Below are 25885 nucleotides of genomic sequence, written 5' to 3'. Positions count from 1 at the left end.
TGGCCGCTGTGGCCGAGTGGTTCTAAGCACTTCAGTCCGGAACCACGCGGCTGCTACTGTCGCAGGTTCGAATCCTGCCTCGGGCAGGGATGTGTGTGATGTCCTTAGGTTAGTTAGGTTTAAGTAGTTATAAGTTCTAGGGGACTGATGACCTCAAATGTTAAAGTCCCATTGTGCTGAGAGCCATTTTTTTGGAAATGCTGTGTGGGTAGGGCCTACCGTCGCGTAGACCGTCCGCCTGGCGCAAGTCTTTCAAGTTGACGCCACTTCGGCGACGTGCGTGTCGATGGTGATGGACAGTAAGGACAACACAACACCCAGTCCCTGAGAGGAGAAAATATCCGACCCAGCCGGGAATCGTACCCGGGCCGTTAGGTATGACATTCCGTCGCGCTGACCACTTAGCTACCAGGGGCAGACGTACCCTGAGATGTACACACATCAGTGTGTTTTTTTCTTTTTTTTCTGCGTCAGTCTTCCCACAAACACGTCCCAAACTTCAAGAACTGATGTTTCCTGGACAGTCGTAACTGCACCATTAAGTGGGCTATGCCTATCATTTGGTGCCCACGTCTATACACTCAGCTCGCCGCCCAGAGTGAAACAAGCGTTAATGATTTGCTCTTGGCATATATACTTCGAGATACTACCCGACCTAAAAAAATACTACTCCTAATATCTGTAATTATTTGCCCACAAGTTCTGTAAATACGGTGGTAATGTTGTTTAGCACACCGTCCTCAGTCACCAACAAAAATATCTGCACTCACAACCGTTGCACCCTATACGTAAATTTAATCTCCTAACAAAATATATCGAAATATTTGCTATACAGGGTCAAACTAAAATCAACAGACAAAATTTTTCGTGTTGTTCTGGGGTATTTTCTGAGTATTTTTCTATAAGGCACCTGTGGTCTCCAGTGGCTTGTAGCAGACTATTTTTTTTTCTTCCTCTTATTACCTTTGTGTGTGTATTGCACTGAAAATAACTACACAGCGGTGTAAATGTACGATACTTACTGACTGTTTTGTTCAGAAACAAGACTCCTGTCGATACGCACGTGGACCCGGTCGCTAGAATTGACACAGTCGCAGAAGTAGCACGCTCAAGTCCTGGGATTCTTGACATTGTAAGACAGTCGACCCTGTCTCACTGCCTACCTTGTCGTGATCGTGGCAAAAACAATTGTCAATTTGTGGTAAGATCTTATGGGACCAAACTGCTTAGGTCATCGATCCATAAGCTTACACACTACTTAATCTAACTTAAACTAACTCACACTATTAACAACACATACACCCATGCCCGAGGGACGACTCGAATCTCCAACGACGGGAGCAGCGCGGACTGCGACAATATGCACAGACCGCGCGGGGTAGTCACCATTCTGAATAGAAACTTGGAACGGAACAGTTCTACATTATAATATAGTGTAAAGCCTGCTTCTATCACAGAGTAAAGATATAGTGATAGGTGTAGCAGTTGTTGCACTATTTGATGATTTCATATTCACCGTTTATATCATACAAAATTAATTCGGTCATCAAACCAAATAAGTCACAGTTACACTATTCGTCTGCTACGACCCACTGGAATGCACTGGTCCCTTATACCAAAATAGAAAACATCACTGAAAACCTCTGAAATTTTGTCGGTAGAGTTGTAGTTTACGCTGTATATTATACACTCCTGGAAATTGAAATAAGAACACCGTGAATTCATTGTCCCAGGAAGGGGAAACTTTATTGACACATTCCTGGGGTCAGATACATCACATGATCACACTGACAGAACCACAGGCACATAGACACAGGCAACAGAGCATGCACAATGTCGGCACTAGTACAGTGTATATCCACCTTTCGCAGCAATGCAGGCTGCTATTCTCCCATGGAGACGATCGTAGAGATGCTGCATGTAGTCCTGTGGAACGGCTTGCCATGCCATTTCCACCTGGCGCCTCAGTTGGACCAGCGTTCGTGCTGGACGTGCAGACCGCGTGAGACGACGCTTCATCCAGTCCCAAACATGCTCAATGGGGGACAGATCCGGAGATATTGCTGGCCAGGATAGTTGACTTACACCTTCTAGAGCACGTTGGGTGGCACGGGATACATGCGGACGTGCATTGTCCTGTTGGAACAGCAAGTTCCCTTGCCGGTCTAGGAATGGTAGAACGATGGGTTCGATGACGGTTTGGATGTACCGTGCACTATTCAGTGTCCCCTCGACGATCACCAGTGGTGTACGGCCAGTGTAGGAGATCGCTCCCCACACCATGATGCCGGGTGTTGGCCCTGTGTGCCTCGGTCGTATGCAGTCCTGATTGTGGCGCTCACCTGCACGGCGCCAAACACGCATACGACAATCATTGGCACCAAGGCAGAAGCGACTCTCATCGCTGAAGACGACACGTCTCCATTCGTCCCTCCATTCACGCCTGTCGCGACACCACTGGAGGCGGGCTGCACGATGTTGGGGCGTGAGCGGAAGACGGCCTAACGGTGTGCGGGACCGTAGCCCAGCTTCATGGAGACGGTTGCGAATGGTCCTCGCCGATACCCCAGGAGCAACAGTGTCCCTAATTTGCTGGGAAGTGGCGGTGCGGTCCCCTACGGCACTGCGTAGGATCCTACGGTCTTGGCGTGCATCCGTGCGTCGCTGCGGTCCGGTCCCAGGTCGACGGGCACGTGCACCTTCCGCCGACCACTGGCGACAACATCGATGTACTGTGGAGACCTCACGCCCCACGTGTTGAGCAATTCGGCGGTACGTCCACCCGGCCTCCCGCATGCCCACTATACGCCCTCGCTCAAAGTCCGTCAACTGCACATACGGTTCACGTCCACGCTGTCGTGGCATGCTACCAGTGTTGAAGACTGCGATGGATCTCCGTATGCCACGGCAAACTGGCTGACACTGACGGCGGCGGTGCACAAATGCTGCGCAGCTAGCGCCATTCGACGGCCAACCGCGGTTCCTGGTGTGTCCGCTGTGCCGTGCGTGTGATCATTGCTTGGTACAGCCCTCTCGCAGTGTCCGGAGCAAGTATGGTGGGTCTGACACACCGGTGTCAATGTGTTCTTTTTTCCATTTCCAGGAGTGTAGTTTAGGCCGGCCGGAGTGGCCGTGCGGTTCTAGGCGCTACAGTCTGGAACCGAGCGACCGCTACGGTCGAAGGTTCGAATCCTGCCTCGGGCATGGATGTGTGTGATGTCCTTAGGTTTAAGCAGCTCTAAGTTCTAGGAGACTGATGACCTCAGATTGGTTCATATGGCTCTGAGCACTATGGGACTCAACTGCTGTGGTCATCAGTCCCCTAGAACTTAGAACTACTTAAACCTAACTAACCTAAGAACATCACACACATCCATGCCCGAGGCAGGATTCGAACCTGCGACCGTAGCAGTCGCACGGTTCCGGACTGCGCGCCTAGAACCGCGAGACCACCGCGTCCGGCTGACCTCAGATGTTAAGTCCCATAGTGCTCAGAGCCATTTGAACCAAGATGCTAGAACAGAGATTTCTATTATGGTCCTCTAGAATGGGTGTCTAATTTCTTCATCACAGTACTACTACACTTCTCAGTGCACTGGCTTGGAATTTGTCAAAGGGAGCATTATTAAATGGCCCCGAAAGCCACCTTATGGTATGTGAAGGAGGGTACTTTGTGTACCGCTGTCACTCTCTCCCTCCCCCCTTTCCCTGCTGCAGTCGCGAATGGTTTGCGAGAAGAACGGTTCTTGGTAAGCCTCCTTGGGGCTCGAATTTACCTGATTTTGTCTTGGAGGTCTTTTCGCGAGATATATGTAAGAATAAGAAACTTATTGGTTGACTATTCTAGGGTTGGGTTGGGTTGTTTTTGGGGAAGGAGACCAGACAGCGATTTAGGGAAATCACGGAAAACCTAAATCAGGATTGCCGGACGCGGGATTGAACCGTCGCCCTCCCGAATGCGGGTCCAGTGTCTAACCACTGCGCCATCTCGCTCGGTGACTATTCTAGGAACGTACGCTCTCGGAAGTTTAAATGTATGCATCACTGTGGTGGCCAGTGATACGTGGGGAGGCGCTGGCGCCACTCGCTTTCTCAGTTCGATTCGCCCGGATCGATTGTTTCCTTCTGGCGTTGCTTATCTTTGCCTCGTTGGTCGGTGGTGGTGCTGGTGGGCTGGCGGGCAGACTGGGTTTTGGCTTCGGAACGGCCGGTACATGTCGCTCCTCAGAGAGTGAAACTTGTGTTTGCGTGGAGGTAGCTGCATTTGACCGGTGTATGTGGCTCGGAGTGCGGAAGCGGACCTGTTATTGCAAGTTCTTGAGGCGTGACTGGGGCCATGGTCTTCTACACAGGACGCTGAGCAATGTGTTATTCATTTTGGCTAATGAAATTGAACTATGTACCACGCAAATGTCTATTGAAGAAGTAGACCTTCAAGCTTTCTAGCTTTCCACTCGGGCCTACCCGTGTTATCACTAGCTTCTACCTTTTCTTATGAGTGTCAATATTGTACTGGAACTGCGACGTACTGGTGTAATAATACTATGCTTTGGCTTATCGTTGCCCTTTTAAAACTAGTCTGTTGCTGCTGGGGCAATTTTACATATTTTGAAATTTGAGGTCTACAGTTATTTCTTTCAACCTTTTTTAATTTTCTTTTGTCTCGATGTGATCTTTCTTTGCAGTATTTTATCTTACTATATTCTGGGGCTGTTAACATTGTTTCTTTTGGCTGCGGCGGTGTGTTTGTGCTTTTCTGTTGCAGCACTGCAGCGGGCACCTAGTCCATGTCTAAATCGATGTCCGGAGTACGACGCCTTGGCCAGTAGTATTCTGAATTATACCTTACGTGCAGCGACAGTTAAACTTATGTACATGTTAAAGAGAAATACTTGATGGGTAGCGGAAATTGGAAATTATGTGAATTGTCCAATTGCGCTTGCCCAGGTGACCTATTTAAAAGAAACTTATTTCACCTTTATTATTCAAGTGCCCTTTGCTAAATGAAGCTGATTTTACCTTTTATTATTGAAGTGCTTACAGTTAGTATAGAAATCATAAGAAGTTTTTGTTTGCAAATAATTCAGCCAGACAGGTTTTGTGTAATGTTTTTTTCTGACTTGTGTATCCTGTTCAAAGAAACTTATTTCACCATTATTATTCAAGTGCCCTTGTTGAATGAAACTGATTTTAGCTTTTATTATTGAAGTGCTTACAGTTAGCATAGAAGTTATAAGAAGTTCTTATTTGCACCTAATTCAATTAGAAAGGTATTGTGTAATGTATTTTTCTGACTTGTGAATAAGAGACACTTGTAGAAAATTTTTGGTAAATATTGTGCCCTTTGGGTTAAACTGTTGATCAGTAATAAATTAGTTGTATCTTGCAAGTCTTCTGTACTTGTTATTATTTCACTATTCACCGGTTTGCACGTAAACTCCACGTTGCAGCCAGCTTCTCCCGTGTAGCGTCGGCCACAAGAGATGAATGAGCATCTCTGTGAGGCAGGCTTTGTTACTAAACGAACCCACGAGGAAACGCTCTTTCCTTTGGACCTTCTCTGTTTCATCTGCAAATTCTATGCGTTTAGAGCGCCAGTCTGACTAGCAGCAGTGAAACATGAGTCGCACGACGGTTTTGTAAGCTACTATCATCAGGGGTGGAATACGCTTTCTCAGAATACTTCCAATAAATCTCTCTGGTATCTGGATTTCCTGTTGTTAGTTTTATGATAGGTGTCATGTGTAATTTTGGTATATGAATTTTTGGTACCTGAATCGATTGTGAGGGAGCAGCGATGTTGTAAGCTGTATCGCAGAAGTTAAGTGAGTATCTTTGAGCTGTGGAGGGGCAGTGGAGCAGACAATGTTTAGCTTTAGAGAGAGAGAGTCGAAGTTCAGCTGTGTTAGAGTTAGGCTGATAATTTTAAGCAGTGTTAGTGAGGAAGCTATGGCAATATTACAATTCAACTTTAATATCTCAGTTTTTCTTTTCGTTCAATCAACTTGATTACGAAACTCTTTTGTGAAGGAATAAATCTAATGGAATGTCCGGTAAATACAATAATGTTATTTTTTTCACTATTCCTGCGCATCGAACTAACTCGGTTATTGTACTGAAAGTCGTTAGATTTGAGAGATACGAAAATGTATTTTTTGGATGTTGAGAAGTTCATTAAATTTAAAATCTGCTTTGAGGACTTTTTCTCATTACACAAAAAAATCATAGTGTTGTCATTATTGCGCATATTTCATTTTCTTACCAACTTTTCTCTTACAATTCTTTTAATGGATAATCCTACCAAATCTGTTCAAAACACAGTTTGACCTGCAATTAATAGAGTACTCATTACACCGCTCTTGTTTCTCTATGTATATACAATAATTTGTAGCTTCAGCATAGAGGCGAACAAGAAAGAGCAGTACCGCTACGCGTTATCCAGATTTGCGCAGATTAGAGGTAAGGAGAAAATATTTTGATCGTTTTATTTATTCAATCAGGACCAAATTATGTTATTCAGAGACAGATTTTGTGGTCAAATTTTGCAAAGCCAATTACTCTAAGTCTCATGTCCAAGTTATTCAGGCAGTTTATTCTGTTCAAAATCGTTGTAGTCAGATTGCTAACTTCTGCAAAATGAAATACTTCCCTTTTCATTATAACAGTTAATTACTTTTACACTGCAGCTTGGGGTTCACCTTATGACAGTTCATTTATTATCATAGCTCTGGCTTATAATCAGAAACAGAATACTTCAGACATATTTTAATTATTTAAAGACAACTTTCAATGCTGTCGTTTAAATTGCTCCGTAGGCACACCGCCACGTATTTAATAGGTGTAACTACTTCCAGTGGTTGTTCGGCGATAATGTACTCACACAATAACCGTTTATTGCCTGTTTACGCAATAAGTTATATTTGTTTATGTCGAGGGTCAACTCCCAGTCTGTGTGCCAAGCGTTAATCCTATGTATGTCTTCCTGTATTTCCCAAGAATTTTCTAGTGCTGCAACTTTTACGAATACAACAGCGTCACCGTCGAAAAGCCTCCTTGAGCTTTCCACTAGACGCTGTGAACATTTATGATCCTATAAACTTCCCTGTTATTTTTATGGTTGAAGATTGTTTCCCATTAAGAATGAAGAGCTGTGTTATACTTACTAAGATTTCTACCATACAGTCACAAAGGCGCTCTGGTATTCCCTACCTTCGTACGAGTATTACATTCATTAGGCAACAGTGCAGAACCGTATCGAACTCCTTCCAGAAGCCAAACACCACACCTTCATCCCTGGCGTCGATATTAACTATTTCCTGCGCGTCGTGGTTTCACACGATGGTTGTTCGAGGAGTCCATGTTGATTCCTACATAGGAGATTTTCGATCGACAGGAAGATCATTATATGTGACCATAAAACAACGCAACGGACTGGCATGAGCAGCACTGGTCTATTATTAAATGCGTCTGTCCGACGACCTTTCGTGAAAGGTAGACTACTGGCAATTGAAATTGCTACACCAAGAAGAAATGCAGATGATAAACGGGTATTCATTGGACAAATGTATTATACTAGAACTGACATGTAATTACATTTTCACTCAATTTGGGTGCATAGATCCTGAGAAATCACTACCCAGAACAACCACCTCTGGCAGTAATAACGGCCTTCATACGCCTGGGCATTGAGTCAAACAGAGCATGGATGGAGTGTACAGGTACAGCTGCCCACGCAGCTTCAACACGATACCACAGTTCATCAAGAGTAGTGACTGGCGTGTTGCGACGAGCCAGTTGCTCGGCCACCATTGACCAGACGTTTTCAGTTGGTGAGAGGCCCAGAGAATATGCTGGCCAGGGCAACAGTCGAACATTTTCTGTTTCCAGAAAGGCTCGTACAGGACCTGCAACATGCGGTCGTGCATTATCCTGCTGAAATGTAGGGTCTCGCAGGGATCGAATGAAGGGTAGAGCCACGGGTCGTAACACATCTGAAATGTAACCCTACTGTTCAAAGTGCAGTCAATGGGAACAATAGGTGACAGAGACGAGTAACCAATGGCACCCCATACCATCACGCCGGGTGATACGCCAGTATGGCGATGACGAATACACGCTTCCAGTGTGCGTTCACCGCGATGTCGCCAAACACGGATGCGACCTTCATGATGCTGTAAACAGAACTTCGATTCATCCGAAAAAATGACGTTTTGCCATTCGTACACCCACGTTCGTCGTACACCATCGCAGGCGCTCCTGTCTGTGATGCAGCGTCAAGGGTAAAGGGTTACCGCAGCCATGGTCTCCGAGCTTATAGTCCATGTTGCTGCAAACGTCGTCGAACAGTTCGTGCAGATGGTTGTTGTCTTGCAAACGTCCCCATCTGTTGACTCAGGGATCGAGACGTGGCTGCACGATCTGTTACAGCCATGCGGATAAGATGCCTGTCATCTCTACTGCTAGTGATACGAGGCCGTTGGGATCCAGCAAGGCGTTCCGTATTACCCTCCTGAACGCACCGATTCCATATTCTGCTAACAGTCATTGGATCTCGACCAACGCGAGCAGCAATGTCGCGATACGATAAACCGCAATCGCGATAGGCTACAATCCGACCTTCGACAATGTCGGAAACGTGATGGTACGCATTTCTCCTCCTTACACGAGGCATCACAATAACGTTTCACCAGGAAACGCCGGTCAACTGCTGTTTGTGTACGAGAAATCGGTTGGAAACTTTCCTCATGTCAGCACGTTGTAGGTGTCGCCACCGGCGCCAACCTTGTGTGAAAGCTCTGAAATGCGAATCATTTGCATATCACAGCATCTTCTTCCTGTCGGTTAAATTTCGCGTCTGTAGCACGTCATCTTCGTGGTGTAGCAATTTTAATGGCCAGTAGTGTAATTACTCGTGCGTTTTTCCATCATTAGGACCGCCTAGCTACTCCAGCGCGCTATGGCAGACTGCTGCTACAAGAGAAATAAGTTCTTTCGCTGTGTAGCGACCCAGTGTATTCCAGGCTGCTGAGCGTGAGGATGGATGAGAGAAATGGTGAGAGATAGGGTAGATTCATGTGAGCGCGTGCAGTTAAACAGTGGCAGTATAGACTGGTATTTACTTAAGCACCCTTACTCAGAACACTGGCTCGCCGCTGGAACACACAGCGTGCACGCAAATCGCCAATGCAGCTAACTGCAGATGACCTGGCGCCTGTGACATCCGTCGTTCTAGGTCACAGCAGTATGGGTCGCCAGCCCAGATCATCGGTGAAGTCGAGAATTTACAATGAGATGAATACCCTTAGCTCCATGCAGGCGTTGATATAAGTCAACGGGGACAGTTGGAAATGTGTGCCCCAACCGGGACTCGAAGCCGGGATCTCCTGCTTACATGGCAGACACTCTATCCATCTGAGCCACCGAGGGCACAGACGATAGTGCGACTGCAGGGACTTATCTCCGACAAGCCTTCCGTGAGACCCACATTCCCAACTCATTGTCACGCACTATATTCATAGTGACCCTGTCCATTATACTCATTACTCGCTGCTTGTTGCCCCGATTCCCGTAAGAGTTCTGGCACTGTTTGCGCATTCGCACAGAGGAAGATGGTCAATTGGCAGGTAAGCTTTATGGCAGGGTGGTCCACTGATCGTGACCGGGCCAAATATCTCACGAAATAAGCGTCAAACGAAAAAACTACAAAGAACGAAACTTGTCTAGCTTGAAGGGGGAAACCGGATGGCGCTATGGTTGGCCAGCTAGATGACGCTGCCATAGGTCAAACGGATATCAACTGCGTTTTTTAAAATAGGAACCCACATTTTTATTACATATTCGTGTAGTACGTAAAGAAATATGAATGTTTTAGTTGGACCACTTTTTTCGCTTTGTGATAGATGCCGCTGTAATAGTCACAAACATATGGCTCACAATTTTACACGAACAGTTGGTAACAGGTAGGTTTTTTAAATTAAAATACAGAACGTAGGTACGTTTGAACATTTTATTTCGGTTGTTCCAATGTGATACATGTACCTTTGTGAACTTATCATTTCTGAGAACGCATGCTGTTACAACGTGATTACCTGTAAATACCACATTAACCGAACTACTCGCTGTTGAGAGGATTGTCGTTACACGTATTGCCAAATGCATTGAGGTTGACGCACATCATTTTGAGCATTTATTGCATTAATGTGGTATTTACGGGTAATCACGCTGTAACAGCATGTGTTCTCAGAAATAATAAGTTCACAAAGGTACATATATCACATTGGAACAACCGAAATAAAATGTTCAAACATACCTACGTTCTATATTTTAATTTAAAAAACCTACCTGATACCAACGGTTCGTCTAAAATTGTGAGATGGCTCACAATTTGTTTGTGACTATTACAGCGCCATCTGTCACAAAGCGAAAACAGTGGTCCAACTAAAACATTCATATTTCTTTACGTACTACACGAATATGTAATAAAAAAATGGTGGTTCCTATTTAAAACACGCAGTTGATATAAGTTTGACCTATGGCAGCGCCATCTAGCGGGCCAACCCTAGCGCCATCTGGTTTCCCCCTTCAAGCTAGACAAATTTCGGGCCTTGTAGTTTTTTCGATTGATGCTTATTTCGTGAGATATCGCTTCCAATAAGTTTTTTTTTTTTTTCCATCAGTCTACTGACTGGTTTGATGCGGCCCGCCACGAATTCCTTTCCTGTGCTAACCTCTTCATCTCAGAGTAGCCCTTGCAACCTACGTCCTCAATTATTTGCTTGACGTATTCCAATCTCTGTCTTCCTCTACAGTCCCACCCCCCTTTTCGTTTTTTTCTCTCCTCCCTCCTTGTTTTTCCCCCTACTCCAGGTCCCCCCCCCCCCCCCATCTGCCTTGGATCGGGAGTGCCATCTTTGTGTCGCCTTTTGCGTGCAGTGTTTTACAGTGTGTTTTTCCAGTGCGTGCTCCGTGTTGTGTCTTTTGGGAAGTGTAGCGAACAGCCATCATACTGTCGCTGGGTGTGCTTTTTTTTTATCACTTGCGAACAGAAACCAGACTGTCGCCATGTTTTTTAATTGTGTGTCTACTATGTTACTTGTCTGATTCCTGTGTATTTTATCAACATTGCCAACCCCTTTTGCTTTCTGTCTTAACTTTCCGCATTTTTACGCCATTTTACACTTTAAATCACCATTTTATCGCCTGTTTTCCTTGTTTCTTTCTTCTTCCTTTTTTAAACAAAAGTCTGTAGGCTGTACAGCAGCGTAGTAAGCTGCTGCCAGCCCGCCCCCATAGGGGAAATTGAAAATCAATAAAGAAAAAAAAATTCCTCTACAGTTTTTTCCCTCTAGTACCATGGAAGTCATTCCCTCGTGTCTTAGCAGATGTCCTATCATCCTGCCCCTTCTCCTTATCACTGTTTTCTACATAATCCATTCCTTTCCTCTCCGATTCTGCGTAGAACCTCCTCATTCCTTACCTTATCAGTCCACCTAATTTTCAACATTCGTCTATAGCACCACATCTCAAATGCTTCGATTCTCTTGTGTTCCGGTTTTCCCACAGTCCATGTTTCACTACCATACAATGCTGTACTCCAGACGTACATCCTCAGAAATTTCTTCCTCAATTTAAGGCCGGTATTTGATATTAGTAGACTTCTCTTGGCCAGAAATGCCTTTTTTGCCATAGCGAGTCTGCTTTTGATGTCCTCCTTGCTCCGTCCGTCATTGGTTATTTTACTGCCTAGGTAGCAGAATTCCTTAACTTCATTGACTTCGTGACCATCAATCCTGATGATAGCTTTCTCGCTGTTCTCATTTCTACTACTTCTCATTACCTTCGTCTTTCTCCGATTTACTCTCAAACCATACTGTGTACTCATTAGACTGTTCATTCCGTTCAGCAGATCATTTAATTCTTCTTCACTTTCACTCAGGATAGCAATGTCATCAGCGAATCGTATCATTGATATCCTTTCACCTTGTATTTTAATTCCACTCCTGTACCTTTCTTTTATTTCCATCATTGCTTTCTCGATGTACAGATTGAAGAGTAGGGGCGAAAGGCTACAGCCTTGTCTTACACCCTTCTTAATACGAGCACTTCGTTCTTGATCGTCCACTCTTATTATTCCCTCTTGGTTGTTGTACATATTGTATATGACCCGTCTCTCCCTATAGCTTACCCCCACTTTTTTCAGAATCTCGAACAGCTTGCACCATTTTATATTGTCGAACGCTTTTTCCAGATCGACAAATCCTATGAAAGTGTCTTGATTTTTCTTTGGCCTTGCTTCCATTATTAGCCGTAACGTCAGAATTGCCTCTCTCGTCCCTTTACTTTTCCTAAAGCCAAACTGATCGTCACCTAGCGCATTCTCAATTTTCTTTTCCATTCTTCTGCATATTATTCTTGTAAGCAGCTTCGATGCATGAGCTGTTAAGCTGATTGTGCGATAATTCTCGCACTTGTCAGCTCTTGCCGTCTTCGGAATTGTGTGGATGATGCTTTTCCAAAAGTCAGATGGTATGTCGCCAGACTCATATATTCTACACACCAACGTGAATAGTCGTTTTGTTGTCACTTTCCCCAATGATTTTAGAAATTCTGATGGGATGTTATCTATCCCTTCTGCCTTATTTGACCGTAAGTTCTCCAAAGCTCTTTTAAATTCCGATTCTAATACTGGGTCCCCTATCTCTTCTAAATCGACTCCTGTTTCTTCTTCTATCACATCAGACAAATCTTCACCCTCATAGAGGCTTTCAATGTATTCTTTCCACCTATCTGCTCTCTCCTTTGCATTTAACAGTGGAATTCCCGTTGCACTCTTAATGTTACCACCGTTGCTTTTAATGTCACCAAAGGTTGTTTTGACTTTCCTGTATGCTGAGTCTGTCCTTCGGACAATCATATCTTTTTCGATGTCTTCACATTTTTCCTGCAGCCATTTCGTCTTAGCTTCCCTGCACTTCTTATTTATTTCATTCCTCAGCGACTTGTATTTCTGTATTCCTGATTTTCCCAGAACATGTTTGTACTTCCTCCTTTCATCAATCAAGTGAAGTATTTCTTCTGTTACCCATGGTTTCTTCGCAGCTACCTTCTTTGTACCTATGTTTTCCTTCCCAACTTCTGTGATGGCCCTTTTTAGAGATGTCCATTCCTCTTCAACTGTACTGCCTACTGCGCTATTCCTTATTGCGGTATCTATAGCGTTAGAGAACTTCAAACGTATCTCGTCATTCCGTATCCCACTTCTTTGCGTATTGATTCTTCCTGACTAATGTCTTGTACTTCAGCCTACTCTTCATCACTACTATATTGTGATCTGAGTCTATATCTGCTCCTGGGTACGCCTTACAATCCAGTATCTGATTTTGGAATCTCTGTCTGACCATGATGTAATCTAATTGAAATCTTCCCGTATCTCCCGGCCTTTTCCAAGTATACCACCTCCTCGTGTGATTCTTGAACAGGGTATTCCCTATTACTAGCTGAAACTTGTTGCAGAACTCAATTAGTCTTTCTCCTCTTTCATTCCTCGTCCCAAGCCCATATTCTCCTGTAACCTTTTCTTCTACTCCTTCCCCTACAACTGCATTCCAGTCGCCCATGACTATTAGATTTTCGTCCCCCTTTAGATACTGCATTTCCCTTTCAATATCCTCATACACTTTCTCTATCTGTTCATCTTCAGCTTGCGACGTCGGCATGTATACCTGAACTATCGTTGTCGGTGTTGGTCTGCTGTCGATTCTGATTAGAACAACCCGGTCACTGAACTGTTCACAGTAACACACCCTCTGCCGTACCTTCCTATTCATAACGAATCCTACACCTGTTATACCATTTTCTGCTGCTGTTGATATTACCCGATACTCATCTGACCAGAAATCCTTTTCCTCCTTCTACTTCACTTCACTGACCCCTACTATATCTAGATTGAGCCTTTGCATTTCCTTTTTCAGATTTTCTAGTTTCCCTGCCACGTTCAAGCTTCTGGCATTCCATGCCCCGACTCGTAGAACGTTATCCTTTCGTTGATTATTCAATCTTTTTCTCATGGTAACCTCCCCCTTGGCAGTCCCCTCCCGGAGATCCGAATGGGGGACTATTCCGGCATCTTTTGCCAATGGACAGATCATCATGACACTTCTTCAATTACAGGCCACATGTCCTGTGGATACACGTTACGTGTCTTTAGTGCAGTGGTTTCCATTGCAAGTTCATACGCCCCAGTAAATACTCTTCGATAACACAGAACTACAGAAAGGAAGCTGCAAAATCTTCGAGGAAGGAATGTAATAAACCACTCGCTAGGGTTTTACCATTACCTGGAGCTCACAACATCCTTAAAAGGACTGAAAATTAATGATACCAAAGCCCAGCAGCCTCTAAACATCGTGAAAACAAATATTAAATCTTGAATCAGCTGGCTTTCTTGAATGAGAATTTTAATACCAACATAATTAAAAAGAAAACCACATAAGGCGTTGGCTCCTGATGTAGCTATGCGTGACACCTAGGGGCATTACAGCGGTTCTAGGCGCGCAGTCCGGAACCGTGGGACTGCTACGGTCGCAGGTTCGAATCCTGCCTCGGGCATGGATGTGTGTGATGTCCTTAGGTTAGTTAGGTTTAAGTAGTTCTAAGTTCTAGGGGACTGATAACCCCAGCAGTTGAGTCCCATAGTGCTCAGAGCCATTTGAACCATTTAGGGGCATTACAGAACCATAACAACATTAACCATGGCGACATTTTTTTGGAGAGAAAAAGCTTTAAAAACTACGATAATGTTGGAAGCTGAAGAAATGAATTAAAATTTGTGCCGCGTCCGGGACTCAAACCTGGGTCTTCTTGCTTACTTTTGACTATTTCACCACCGTAGCACTATGGCCAACATTGCTGTACGAACTACCCGAGTCGAATTCCCTCCCCAACACAAAATCCAGTTCATATCTCCACCTTCTTTCCCCCTTACATAGTAAAAATTTACAGTTCGCGCGCCAAACATTTTCGGGTTGCAGCACTACGCTTCATACAGAACTGTGATGGGGATGCCATGACTACATTTCTGTGACCATGTCAGCCAGTCTCAGGCCCAAAAGGATCCCAGAACCCATACCAAGACCTAGTAAACGAGGGAACGACTGTCGGATGACTAGTGATTTCCCGTATTCTGTGAGGACTGAGAGGTCAGTAGTGTAGCCAGGCAGTTTAAGGGCACTTCCTTGTACTTACTGTCAATCGAACAGTCTATTAGACGTTCACCACACCTACTAACGCATTGTTCCACAAAACGCCCCAGTATGTAATAATTTGATACTACTCCAGATATTAAATTCAAGTCATGTAATTTTACAGCAAACAGAACATACAAAAACCTTCCAGTCTGAGATAATTAAATCCAATACGAGTTGCGTCGTGGAATGTCAGAACTTTGAACATGGTAGGGATGCTAGAAAATTTGAAAAGGCAAATACAAAGTCTCAGCCTAGATTAGTAGGTATCAGTGAAGTGAAATGGAAAGAAGACAAGGATTTCTGGTCTGATGAGTATAGGGTAATATCAAGAGTAGCAGAAAATGGTGCAACGATGTAGGATTCTTCATGAATAGGAAGGTAGGGCAGAAAGTGTGTTGCTGTGAACAGTTGAGTGATAGGATTGTTCTTATCAGAATCGACAGCAGACCAACACCGACAAAGATAGTTCAGGTATACAAGCTGAAGATGAAGAAATAGAGAAATTATATGAAGATATTTAAAGGGTAACACGGTACGTGGAGGGAGATGAAAATCGGTCATGAGGGACTGTAATAGAGTTGCAGGAGAAGGAGTAGAAAAAAAGGTTATAGGAGAAAATGGGCGTAATAAATTCCAGCTAGTAATAGCGAATACTCTTCCAAGAATCACAAGAGGAAGAGGTACACTTGGAAAAGGCCGGATGATACGGGAAGTTTAGTTATAAGAAATAGCTCAGTAGGCAGTACAGTTGAAGAGGAGTGGAAATCTCTAAAATAGCCAATCACAGAAGTTGGAAAGAAAAACATAGGTACACCCAGCCTTTATGCCCGAGCGGTTCTAGGCGCTTCTGTCCGGAACCGCGCTGCTGCTACGGTCGCAAGTTCGAATCCTGTCTCGGGCATGCATGTGTGTGATGTTATAAGAAATAGCTCAGTAGGCAGTACAGTTGAAGAGGAGTGGAAATCTCTAAAATAGCCAATCACAGAAGTTGGAAAGAAAAACATAGGTACACCCGGCCTTTATGCCCGAGCGGTTCTAGGCGCTTCTGTCCGGAACCGCGCTGCTGCTACGGTCACAGGTTCGAATCCTGCCTCGGGCATGGATGTGTGTGATGTCCTTAGGTTAGTTAGGTTTAAGTAGTTCTAAGTATAGGGGACTGATGACCTCAGATGTTAAGTCCCATAGTGCTTAGAGCCATTTGAACCATTTTTTTATAAACATAGGTACAAAGGAGGTAATTACGAAGAAGCAATGAGTAACATAAAAAGTAGTCCAGTTGATCGATAAAAGATGAAAGTACAAAAATGTTCAGGGAAATTCGGAAATACAGAAATACATGTCGTTGAGGAATGAAATAAATGGGAAATGCAGGGAAGCTAAGACGAAATGGCTACATGAAAAATGTAAAGAAATCGAAAAGAAATGACTGACTCAGCATACAGGAAAGTCAAAACAACCTTCAGTGAAATTAAGATCAAGGGTGATAACATTAAGAGTGCAATGGGAATGTCACTGTTAAGAGCAGAGGAGAGAGCGTATAGATGAAAAGAGTTATACTCTATGAGGGGAAGATTTGTCTGATGTGATAGAACGAGAAACAGGAGTCGATTTAGAAGGAATAGGCGATGTCAAATGGAGCAACATGTTCGAAATTCTGAGAAAAGTAGGAGTAAGCTTTAGGGAAAGACGGGTAATATACAGTATGTACAAGAGCCAAGAGGAAATAATAAGAGTCGATGACCAAGATCGAAGTGCTGGGACTAAAAAGAATGTAAGACAGGGATGTAGTCTTTCGCCACTACTGTTCAATGGGGAAAATGGCTCAGAGGTGGAATTAAAGTTCAAGCTGCAAGGCTATCAATGATATGATTCGCTGATGGCATTGCTATCCTGAGTGAAATTGAAGAAGAATTACACGATCTGCTGAACGGAATGAAGAGTCGAGTTCAGAAGATGGATTGAGAGAAAATCGAAGAAAGGTGAAAGTAATGAGAAGTAGCAGAAATAAGAACAACGAGAAACTTAGCATCAGGACTGATGGTAATGAAGTAGATGAAATTAAGGAATTAAGCTACCTCGGCGGTAAAATAACCAATGACGGACGAAGCAAGGAGGACATCAAAAGCAGACTAGCACTAGCAAAAAGGACATTCCTGGCCAAGAGGAGTCTACTAGTATCAAACGTTGGCCTTAATTTGAGGAAGAAATTTCTTTGAACATATGTCTGTAATACAGCACTGTATGGGAAAACCGGAACAAAAGAGAATCGAAGGATTTGAACTGTGGTGCTACAGACGAATGTTGAAAATTAGGTGGACTGATAAGGGAAGAAATGAGGAATTTCTACGCAGCATCGGAGAAAAAAGGAATATGTGGAAACCACTCATGGATGGTGGGACATCTGTAAAGACATCAGGGAATGACTTCCATGGTACTAGAAGGACCTGTAGAGGACAAAAACCATAGAGAAAGACAGAGATTGGAATATATCCAGAAAATAATTGAGGATATTGTTTGCAAGTGCTACTCTGAAATGAGGATGGAGAGGTGGCACAGGAGAGGCGGGCATCAGCCCAATCAGAAGACTGGTGATTTAAAAAACAAGAAAAAAAGTACGATTGTAAACGTGATTGTGTCACTATTTGCGACATACTTATGACGGAGGCAGCCGCAACTGCTGTGTGAAATTAAAATTACTCTGTTTTTCCATCCTATCAGTTGCACACTATGTGTGTTGATTACTGGTTTAAGTTCAGCAGGAATATCTTCAGGTTTTAAAACGAAACAAAAACACATTAGCTACTAATTACTTCCATTATATAAACTAACAACTGTTAACATACTGTAGAAAGAAAATTACAACTTTTATCTACACTCCTGGAAATTGAAATAAGAACACCGTGAATTCATTGTCCCAGGAAGGGGAAACTTTATTGACACATTCCTGGGGTCAGATACATCACATGATCACACTGACAGAACCACAGGCACATAGACACAGGCAACAGAGCATGCACAATGTCGGCACTAGTACAGTATATATCCACCTTTCGCAGCAATGCAGGCTGCTATTCTCCCATGGAGACGATCGTAGAGATGCTGGATGTAGTCCTGTGGAACGGCTTGCCATGCCATTTCCACCTGGCGCCTCAGTTGGACCAGCGTTCGTGCTGGACGTGCAGACCGCGTGAGACGACGCTTCATCCAGTCCCAAACATTCTCAATGGGGGACAGATCCGGAGATCTTTCTGGCCAGGGTAGTTGACTTACACCTTCTAGAGCACGTTGGGTGGCACGGGATACATGCGGACGTGCATTGTTCTGTTGGAACAGCAAGTTCCCTTGCCGGTCTAGGAATGGTAGAACGATGGGTTCGATGACGGTTTGGATGTACCGTGCACTATTCAGTGTCCCCTCGACGATCACCAGCGGTGTACGGCCAGTGTAGGAGATCGCTCCCCACACCATGATGCCGGGTGTTGGCCCTGTGTGCCTCGGTCGTATGCAGTCCTGATTGTGGCGCTCACCTGCACGGCGCCAAACACGCATACGACCATCATTGGCACCAAGGCAGAAGCGACTCTCATCGCTGAAGACGACACGTCTCCATTCGTCCCTCCATTCACGCCTGTCGCGACACCACTGGAGGCGGGCTGCACGATGTTGGGGCGTGAGCGGAAGACGGCCTAACGGTGTGCGGGACCGTAGCCCAGCTTCATGGAGACGGTTGCGAATGGTCCTCGCCGATACCCCAGGAGCAACAGTGTCCCTAATTTTCTGGGAAGTGGCGGTGCGGTCCCCTACGGCACTGCGTAGGATCCTACGGTCTTGGCGTGCATCCGTGCGTCGCTGCGGTCCGGTCCCAGGTCGACGGGCACGTGCACCTTCCGCCGACCACTGGCGACAACATCGATGTACTGTGGAGACCTTACGCCCCACGTGTTGAGCAATTCGGCGGTACGTCCACCCGGCCTCCCGCATGCCCACTATACGCCCTCGCTCAAAGTCCGTCAACTGCACATACGGTTCACGTCCACGCTGTCGCGGCATGCTACCAGTGTTAAAGACTGCGATGGAGCTCCGTATGCCACGGCAAACTGGCTGACACTGACGGCGGCGGTGCACAAATGCTGCGCAGCTAGCGCCATTCGACGGCCAACACCGCGGTTCCTGGTATGTCCGCTGTGCCGTGCGTGTGATCATTGCTTGTACAGCCCTCTCGCAGTGTCCGGAGCAAGTATGGTGGGTCTGACACACCGGTGTCAATGTGTTCTTTTTTCCATTTCCAGGAGTGTATATACCTACTTATACCTTTGGGAATTATGCATATGGTTTAACGTATAAAAGTGTAAAGTGCATCGTACCGCATTTTACTTTCGCACCAATACAGGTACGTCTGGGTGCATAGACATCTAGAACGCAATTGTTAAAACTGTCTCTGTTATACGTGCTCCCCTTTGTCACTCCATGTACAGTATTCACTTAGTCTTTCATTTTTAGATCCGACGATTGTCTTGTTAGACATAAGACGAGTAATTACCAAAGGAACTGTGCAATTGAGACAATGGGCAATAAGAAATATGATGACATACTTATTTCCGATTATGTAAAACTGAAATACATAAATTGCCCTTAAAAAAAAAAGAAATCAGTGTTAGTGAATCTGAAAAATAGCTATGAAGACTGCTGTAGCTATTACAATTACATCCAGTTCCTGTGCATTATGTTTTCTTCTCAAACAAAATATTTCCACGAAGAAAATATTTTGTTTGTAGTTCTGGGCAGTTAAAATTTATTAAAAATTTGAGCACATTCATTTTTAACATTTTAATACTACATATTTTACATTCCACGCTACTATGAAACATTTATTTGCTGACACTTCCTTGCAGTTAATGCATTGAAAAACACAAAAACCATGGTATGACACACGTTTTGACTCCTTCCATATTTCTCTTGCAGTGACAGCGAAACTATTTCAGTCTTCTCATAGGAAGGCTGCCACAATAACTAGAGATGCCACAACAACTCAGTCATGGTAGCTGATTTATTAAGAAGTAATACGAGGTGCGGCTAGAAAAAAACCGGACTGATGCTGGAAAAAACATTTATTTACAATTATTTACAATTTCATGTTATCTCCTTCAATGTACTCTCCTCCTCGGTCCCTACACCGCTCCATACGAATTTTCCACTGTTCATAGCAATGCTGCAGATCATTTTCGGTAAGTACATACATTACTTCCGTCGCTTTTTCTTTTACTGCTTCAACAGTCTCAAATCTAGTTCCTTTCAAAGCTGACTTGACTTTAGGGAAAAGAAAAAAGTCACAGGGGGCCAAATCAGGTGAGTAGGGTGGATGATCTAAGATGGGAATGTTGTGTTTTGCCAAAAACGTCTTCACTGACAACGCACTGTGAGCTGGGGCATTGTCTTGGTGAAGGATCCATGACTTTTTTCTCCACAAATCGTTCCGTTTTCTCCGTACTCGCTCACGTAGGGTAGCCAGGACGCTAATGTAGTAACGCTAATTCACTGTTTGTCCCTCTGGTACCCAATCAATGTGCACAATCCCTTTGATGTCAAAAAAACAATCATCATTGCCTTGAATTTCGATTTTGACATTCGTGCTTCTTTTTGTCGTGGAGAACCAGGAGTTTTCCAATGCATCGATTGGCGTTGTAACATTACAAACGTTTCACTTGCAGATTTTCCTAGTTTGAAACAAAATTTGATGTTAACACGCTGTTCTTTCTGTACACTCAACATTTTCCGACGCACATACAAAACGTCAACTACTTAAAACAGACGCCACAGGCAGACTGAGTGCAGGAGGCAGATGAAACTCGAGCAGTAGGCGGAGCGAGAGTCACGTGACAGGCCACGCGACTTTCAGCCTTATTGCATTCGTTTTATTGTTTCACCAGTACTAGTCCGGTTTTTTTCTAGCCACACCTCGTATACGTCAGGGGGCAGATAAATCTGTTTACTAATTCTTGGAAAGGGGATGGTGGCAATGAAACATATTCACTGATTGTGGCTAACCTGAATTGGACATTACTGTTTCAGCAAAACTGTCAAGCATACATGTAAAAGTATACCAGTAGTGTTGGAGGGTCTGTTGGGCAGTGAGTGATAAGTATCTACAAAGCGAAATAATACCTTTTAGATCTTATAATTAAATGTTTCACTGAGACATTTAAGTCTCTTCATTAGGTACGATAAAGATCGAAGCAGAAGAAATGAAATAAAATTTGTGCTGCGGCCGGGACTCTAACTCGGTTCTTCTTGCTTGATAGGCAGAAATGCTAAGGCACTCAACTTGGGTAGTTCGTGCAGCAATGTTGACAATCGTACTGCGGTGGTGTAATGGTTAGTTTTCTGCCTAGCAAGAAGATCCGGGTTCGAGTCCCGACCGCAGCACACATTTTAATTAATGTCTTCTGCTTCGATCATTATCGTAAACAATACCTTTGTTTGATTCAACGGGTACCGCTACGGTGTACATCCGTTCCTACATTACAGTGTTCCAGTGAGCAACGCAAGTCTTGGCGAATGTTCAAAAGAGTTCGTCTCCGGCGAAGGAATTACTTTGTCACACCTACTGCAGACACCAGCCAGGGACGACGATAATTTCATGCGGCCAGGAGAGACAATGGTCGATCACCGATAGCCAGACACCCGGATCCATTGTAGCCATCCGTGCGATGTTATGACCTGCGCTGCGAAGGTTGCATAGTCAGTCAAATTCTGAAGTGGCATTCTCATGTTCAGGTTCTACAGTTCACAGTTGACAAAGTTACCTGCAAGTCCTGTGGACTATTGACAGATGTCATACTGGAATACACTGTGTTACTAAATAGACTTGTTACTGTAACCACCACAACCCTAGTGCAGTATTGCCGTTACAGTTTCTGGATTTCTGGAGGACATTCCTGCTAGTGAAACCTTGTCAAGGAATATTTTTGCACTTTAGTGCATTTATAATAAACAAGAGCTATTTTTTCGTATGCTAATTCATTTGCGTAGTACTCTCATAAACCTAAACTGGCGCAGTCGTTAATAGTGATGTAGCTTACCAGTAGCAGACAGCACATCACAACAACATTAATACACTCTAGGAAAAAGAAAACCGACCCACCACGCAGAAATTATCCGAATGGGACAGAAACCACTGTATGTGATGTACATGTACAGAGAAAGAACTAATTACAGTGTCAGGAATATTTGATGGCGTTTTTAAGAGAAAGGGCTTCACAAACTGGTCAAGTCAATAACGAGTTGCTCCATCTCTGGCTCTTATGTAAGCTGTTATTCAGCTTGGCATTGATTGTTAGAGTTATTGGATGTCCTCCTGAGGAACATCGTCCAAAATTCTGTCCAATTGGCGAGTTAGATCGCCATAATCCCGAGCTGGTTGGTGGGTCCCGTCCGTAATGCACCAAACGTTCTCAGTTGCAGAGAGATCCGGCAGACTTACTGGCAAAGATATGCTTTGGAAACCACGAAGACAACTCTCGCCATGTTCGGGCGGCCATTATCTTGCTGAAATGTAAGCCCAGGATGGCTTCCCATGAAGAGCAACAAAACGCAGAGGTCGGTCGTTGTGGCCGAGCGGTTCTAGGCGCTTCAGTTTAGAACAGCGCAACCACTATGGTCGCAGGTTCGAATCCTGCCTCGGGCATAGATGTATGTTATGTCCTTAGATTAGTTAGGTTTAAGTTGTTCTAAGTTCTAGGGGACTGATGAAATGTCGTGTGACGAGGGACTCGCGTCGGGTAGGCCGCTCGCCTGGTGCAAGTCTTTCGATTTGACGCCACTTCGGTGACTTGCGCGTCGATGAGGATGAAATGATGATGATTAGGTATATTCTGTCACTCCATAGACACATTCACCTGGTATTATACTGATTAAATACTGATTGAGTATTTGATGCATGGAATACATGAATTTTAGCTTTACATGAAGAATATACTTTTGTTAGTAGAAATGGAATGTAGTTTATTGCTACTTGCGTTCAGTATTCCTTAATTAGCTTGATTCATCATATTTGTAGTTTTATTCATCGTTTACACAGAAAATACATTTGATATATAAAATTCATTCACTGTAGCTTTACATAAAGAAGAGAATATGCTTCTCTCTACACATAACAAGACGAATAATACATTACTACTTGTGTACAGTGTACTTTAAACAATACGCAATGTGTCGTTGGGGAGATGGAACCCCGGAATAAAGGTTCTTTGAGCCTTCTCCTCCCAAGCAACGTTATCTTATTAGTAGAGTGTTACCACGCGGTGTTGGTGTTTGTTTATTTTATGATGATTACTGTGCGTTGTGTTTTTTTGTGACTGTCTTATGGCATGCAGTGTCATGTGTTGTTGGTTACGTGCTGATCCCTTCTGAGTCATGTTCACTAAGTGTGTTGGTTCCTTCCCCGGTTTCGGAATCTGCGGACATGTTTGTGTCCTCCCATGTGGTTTGTTGTGTTTTTTGTGCTTGTCTACGCCTCCTTCCATATCTGTTTTGGCCCTTGTATTCTTCATGCTTTGAATATGATAAAAGTTATCAAATTCTACATTTTTGCAAACTACTAGAAATACACACAAGACAAAAATTTTAAAAAAGCCATCAACAGAGCAGACTACAGCTTGTTACAAATGTGTTGTTGGCATCAGCCACAATCAGAATATATTCCGCTGCAAACATTGAATGTCCTCGTAATAACATCTGCAATGGCAATATAGCTACCGCACGGACCGGAATGAGCATCAGTGCAACAAAAAAGTTACGTAATACATATTCTAAAAGTAAACTAAATTGGCTACCGACAACACTGCGTACATTTAGTGACTTTACTACCATCGCTACCCATTATTTAACCCGCAGAACTTTAAATTTGCAATCAATATTTATATCTAATTTGACGAGTTATTCCCGCAGAGCGTTGGAGCTGCTGGCATCTGTCGACACAGAAATGTGACCTTTGAGGAAATAGGCGAAAGCTATTGGACAGTGTAAACAGCATGAAATCTGTCGTTAATAGGATCCTTACACGGTTGGACCCTACCTCCCACCCTTTATTTGTACTGTGAAGACTTTATTCTTGTCAGATGTCATGATTCCACGCCAACGGAAATACCCTATAGATTTCGATGAATGAGTTTGCAAGTATCTTTTGATTGCATTGACTTAGAAGCTTACATTTATTACACAGCCGAAGGACCATAGATCTGAGCATGTGACAAGAATTTCAGTTTGATACGTCAACCCGTTCCTGAGGAAAAGCGTTTTTAGCAGTCGGATGGACAGACAAACAAAAATACAGACGAACAATAAAGTGACCCTATAATGGTTCCATTGTTACCGACTGTGCTAAGGAATGCTAAAACATAAAATTTTTCAGGCGGTTTGGACGTGACATGAGCCATTGTTTTAGTATAGTTTTCAGGCAGCGATTGGCCCAGCTGAAAGACTTCGGAACGGTAACCTGAGGCTCGTGGGGTCGAGTCCATACGTGGAGATGTTTTCTCTTTAAATTTTCTTTTTCGTTTCAGTTTTTAGGTTATTTACCCTGCACATAAACGGAAATAATGCTCAGTACTTTACATTTACTAATATTGCCATAAAAGGCATGAAAAGGAAAGGCAAACGATTTGGAATTGCAAATTAATTTTCAAGAAGGAATTGTACTTTCAGCGATAACAAGGACTCTGCAAAAACTTTCCAAGAAGGGAATGTCATTAGACTGTACAGGACATCATATTCCGTTAGTTTCGTTTTGGCCATCTAGCTGGCCTCGGCAGCTTCACGAGAACAATAGATTCCCGGTGCAGGCAAAATCGGCCCATCGAACGATGGGGACAACAGAACTCATTCGCTTGATGGCTCTTGACTCCTATTCGTGCCATTTATGAAAGTATTAATAAATACAATATACTGACCATTATTTCTGTTTATTTGCATTGTAAATAAGGTAGACAATGAAAATAAAAGAAAAATTATATTTAGGCACTCCATCACACGATCGTCAGATTACCGTCCTGCACTCTTTCCGCTGTACCAACCACTGCCGTGAAACTACGTAAACATAAATTGATCATGTCTAGAGTTGCGCTCTATCAAAACAACAGTTCGGTAGTTTTGGTACAATACATAAATGACGTTGTAAGTAGTAGGATTACGGGTAGTACTGGAAGCATTGGTAGGGAAAGAAACATAAATGGATGCGTGAGAGATAAACTGTTTTTTGTTTGTTTGTGTGGCCTAATTACAATCGCGCGTCGTTCAGTGTTAGTGCAATGTGTATTTTATATCCTTACAGAATATAAATTGCATTTTATAAGTAAAAAAAAATTGTTGCTCGCGTAACTTCTGCTGTTTTATCTAACCACAATAATTAATTTCGATGCAAGGACTACGTAAACATAAATTGATCATGTCTAGAGTTGCGCTCTATCAAAACAACAGTTCGGTAGTTTTGGTACAATACATAAATGACGTTGTAAGTAGTAGGATTACGGGTAGTACTGGAAGCATTGGTAGGGAAAGAAACATAAATGGATGCGTGAGAGATAAACTGTTTTTTGTTTGTTTGTGTGGCCTAATTATAATCGCGCGTCGTTCAGTGTTAGTGC

Source organism: Schistocerca nitens, chromosome 5, assembly GCF_023898315.1.
Source record: "Schistocerca nitens isolate TAMUIC-IGC-003100 chromosome 5, iqSchNite1.1, whole genome shotgun sequence".
Classification (NCBI taxonomy): Eukaryota; Metazoa; Arthropoda; class Insecta; order Orthoptera; family Acrididae; genus Schistocerca; species Schistocerca nitens.
The sequence above is the reverse complement of the archived record's forward strand: the minus strand, read 5'-3'. Positions refer to the sequence as shown.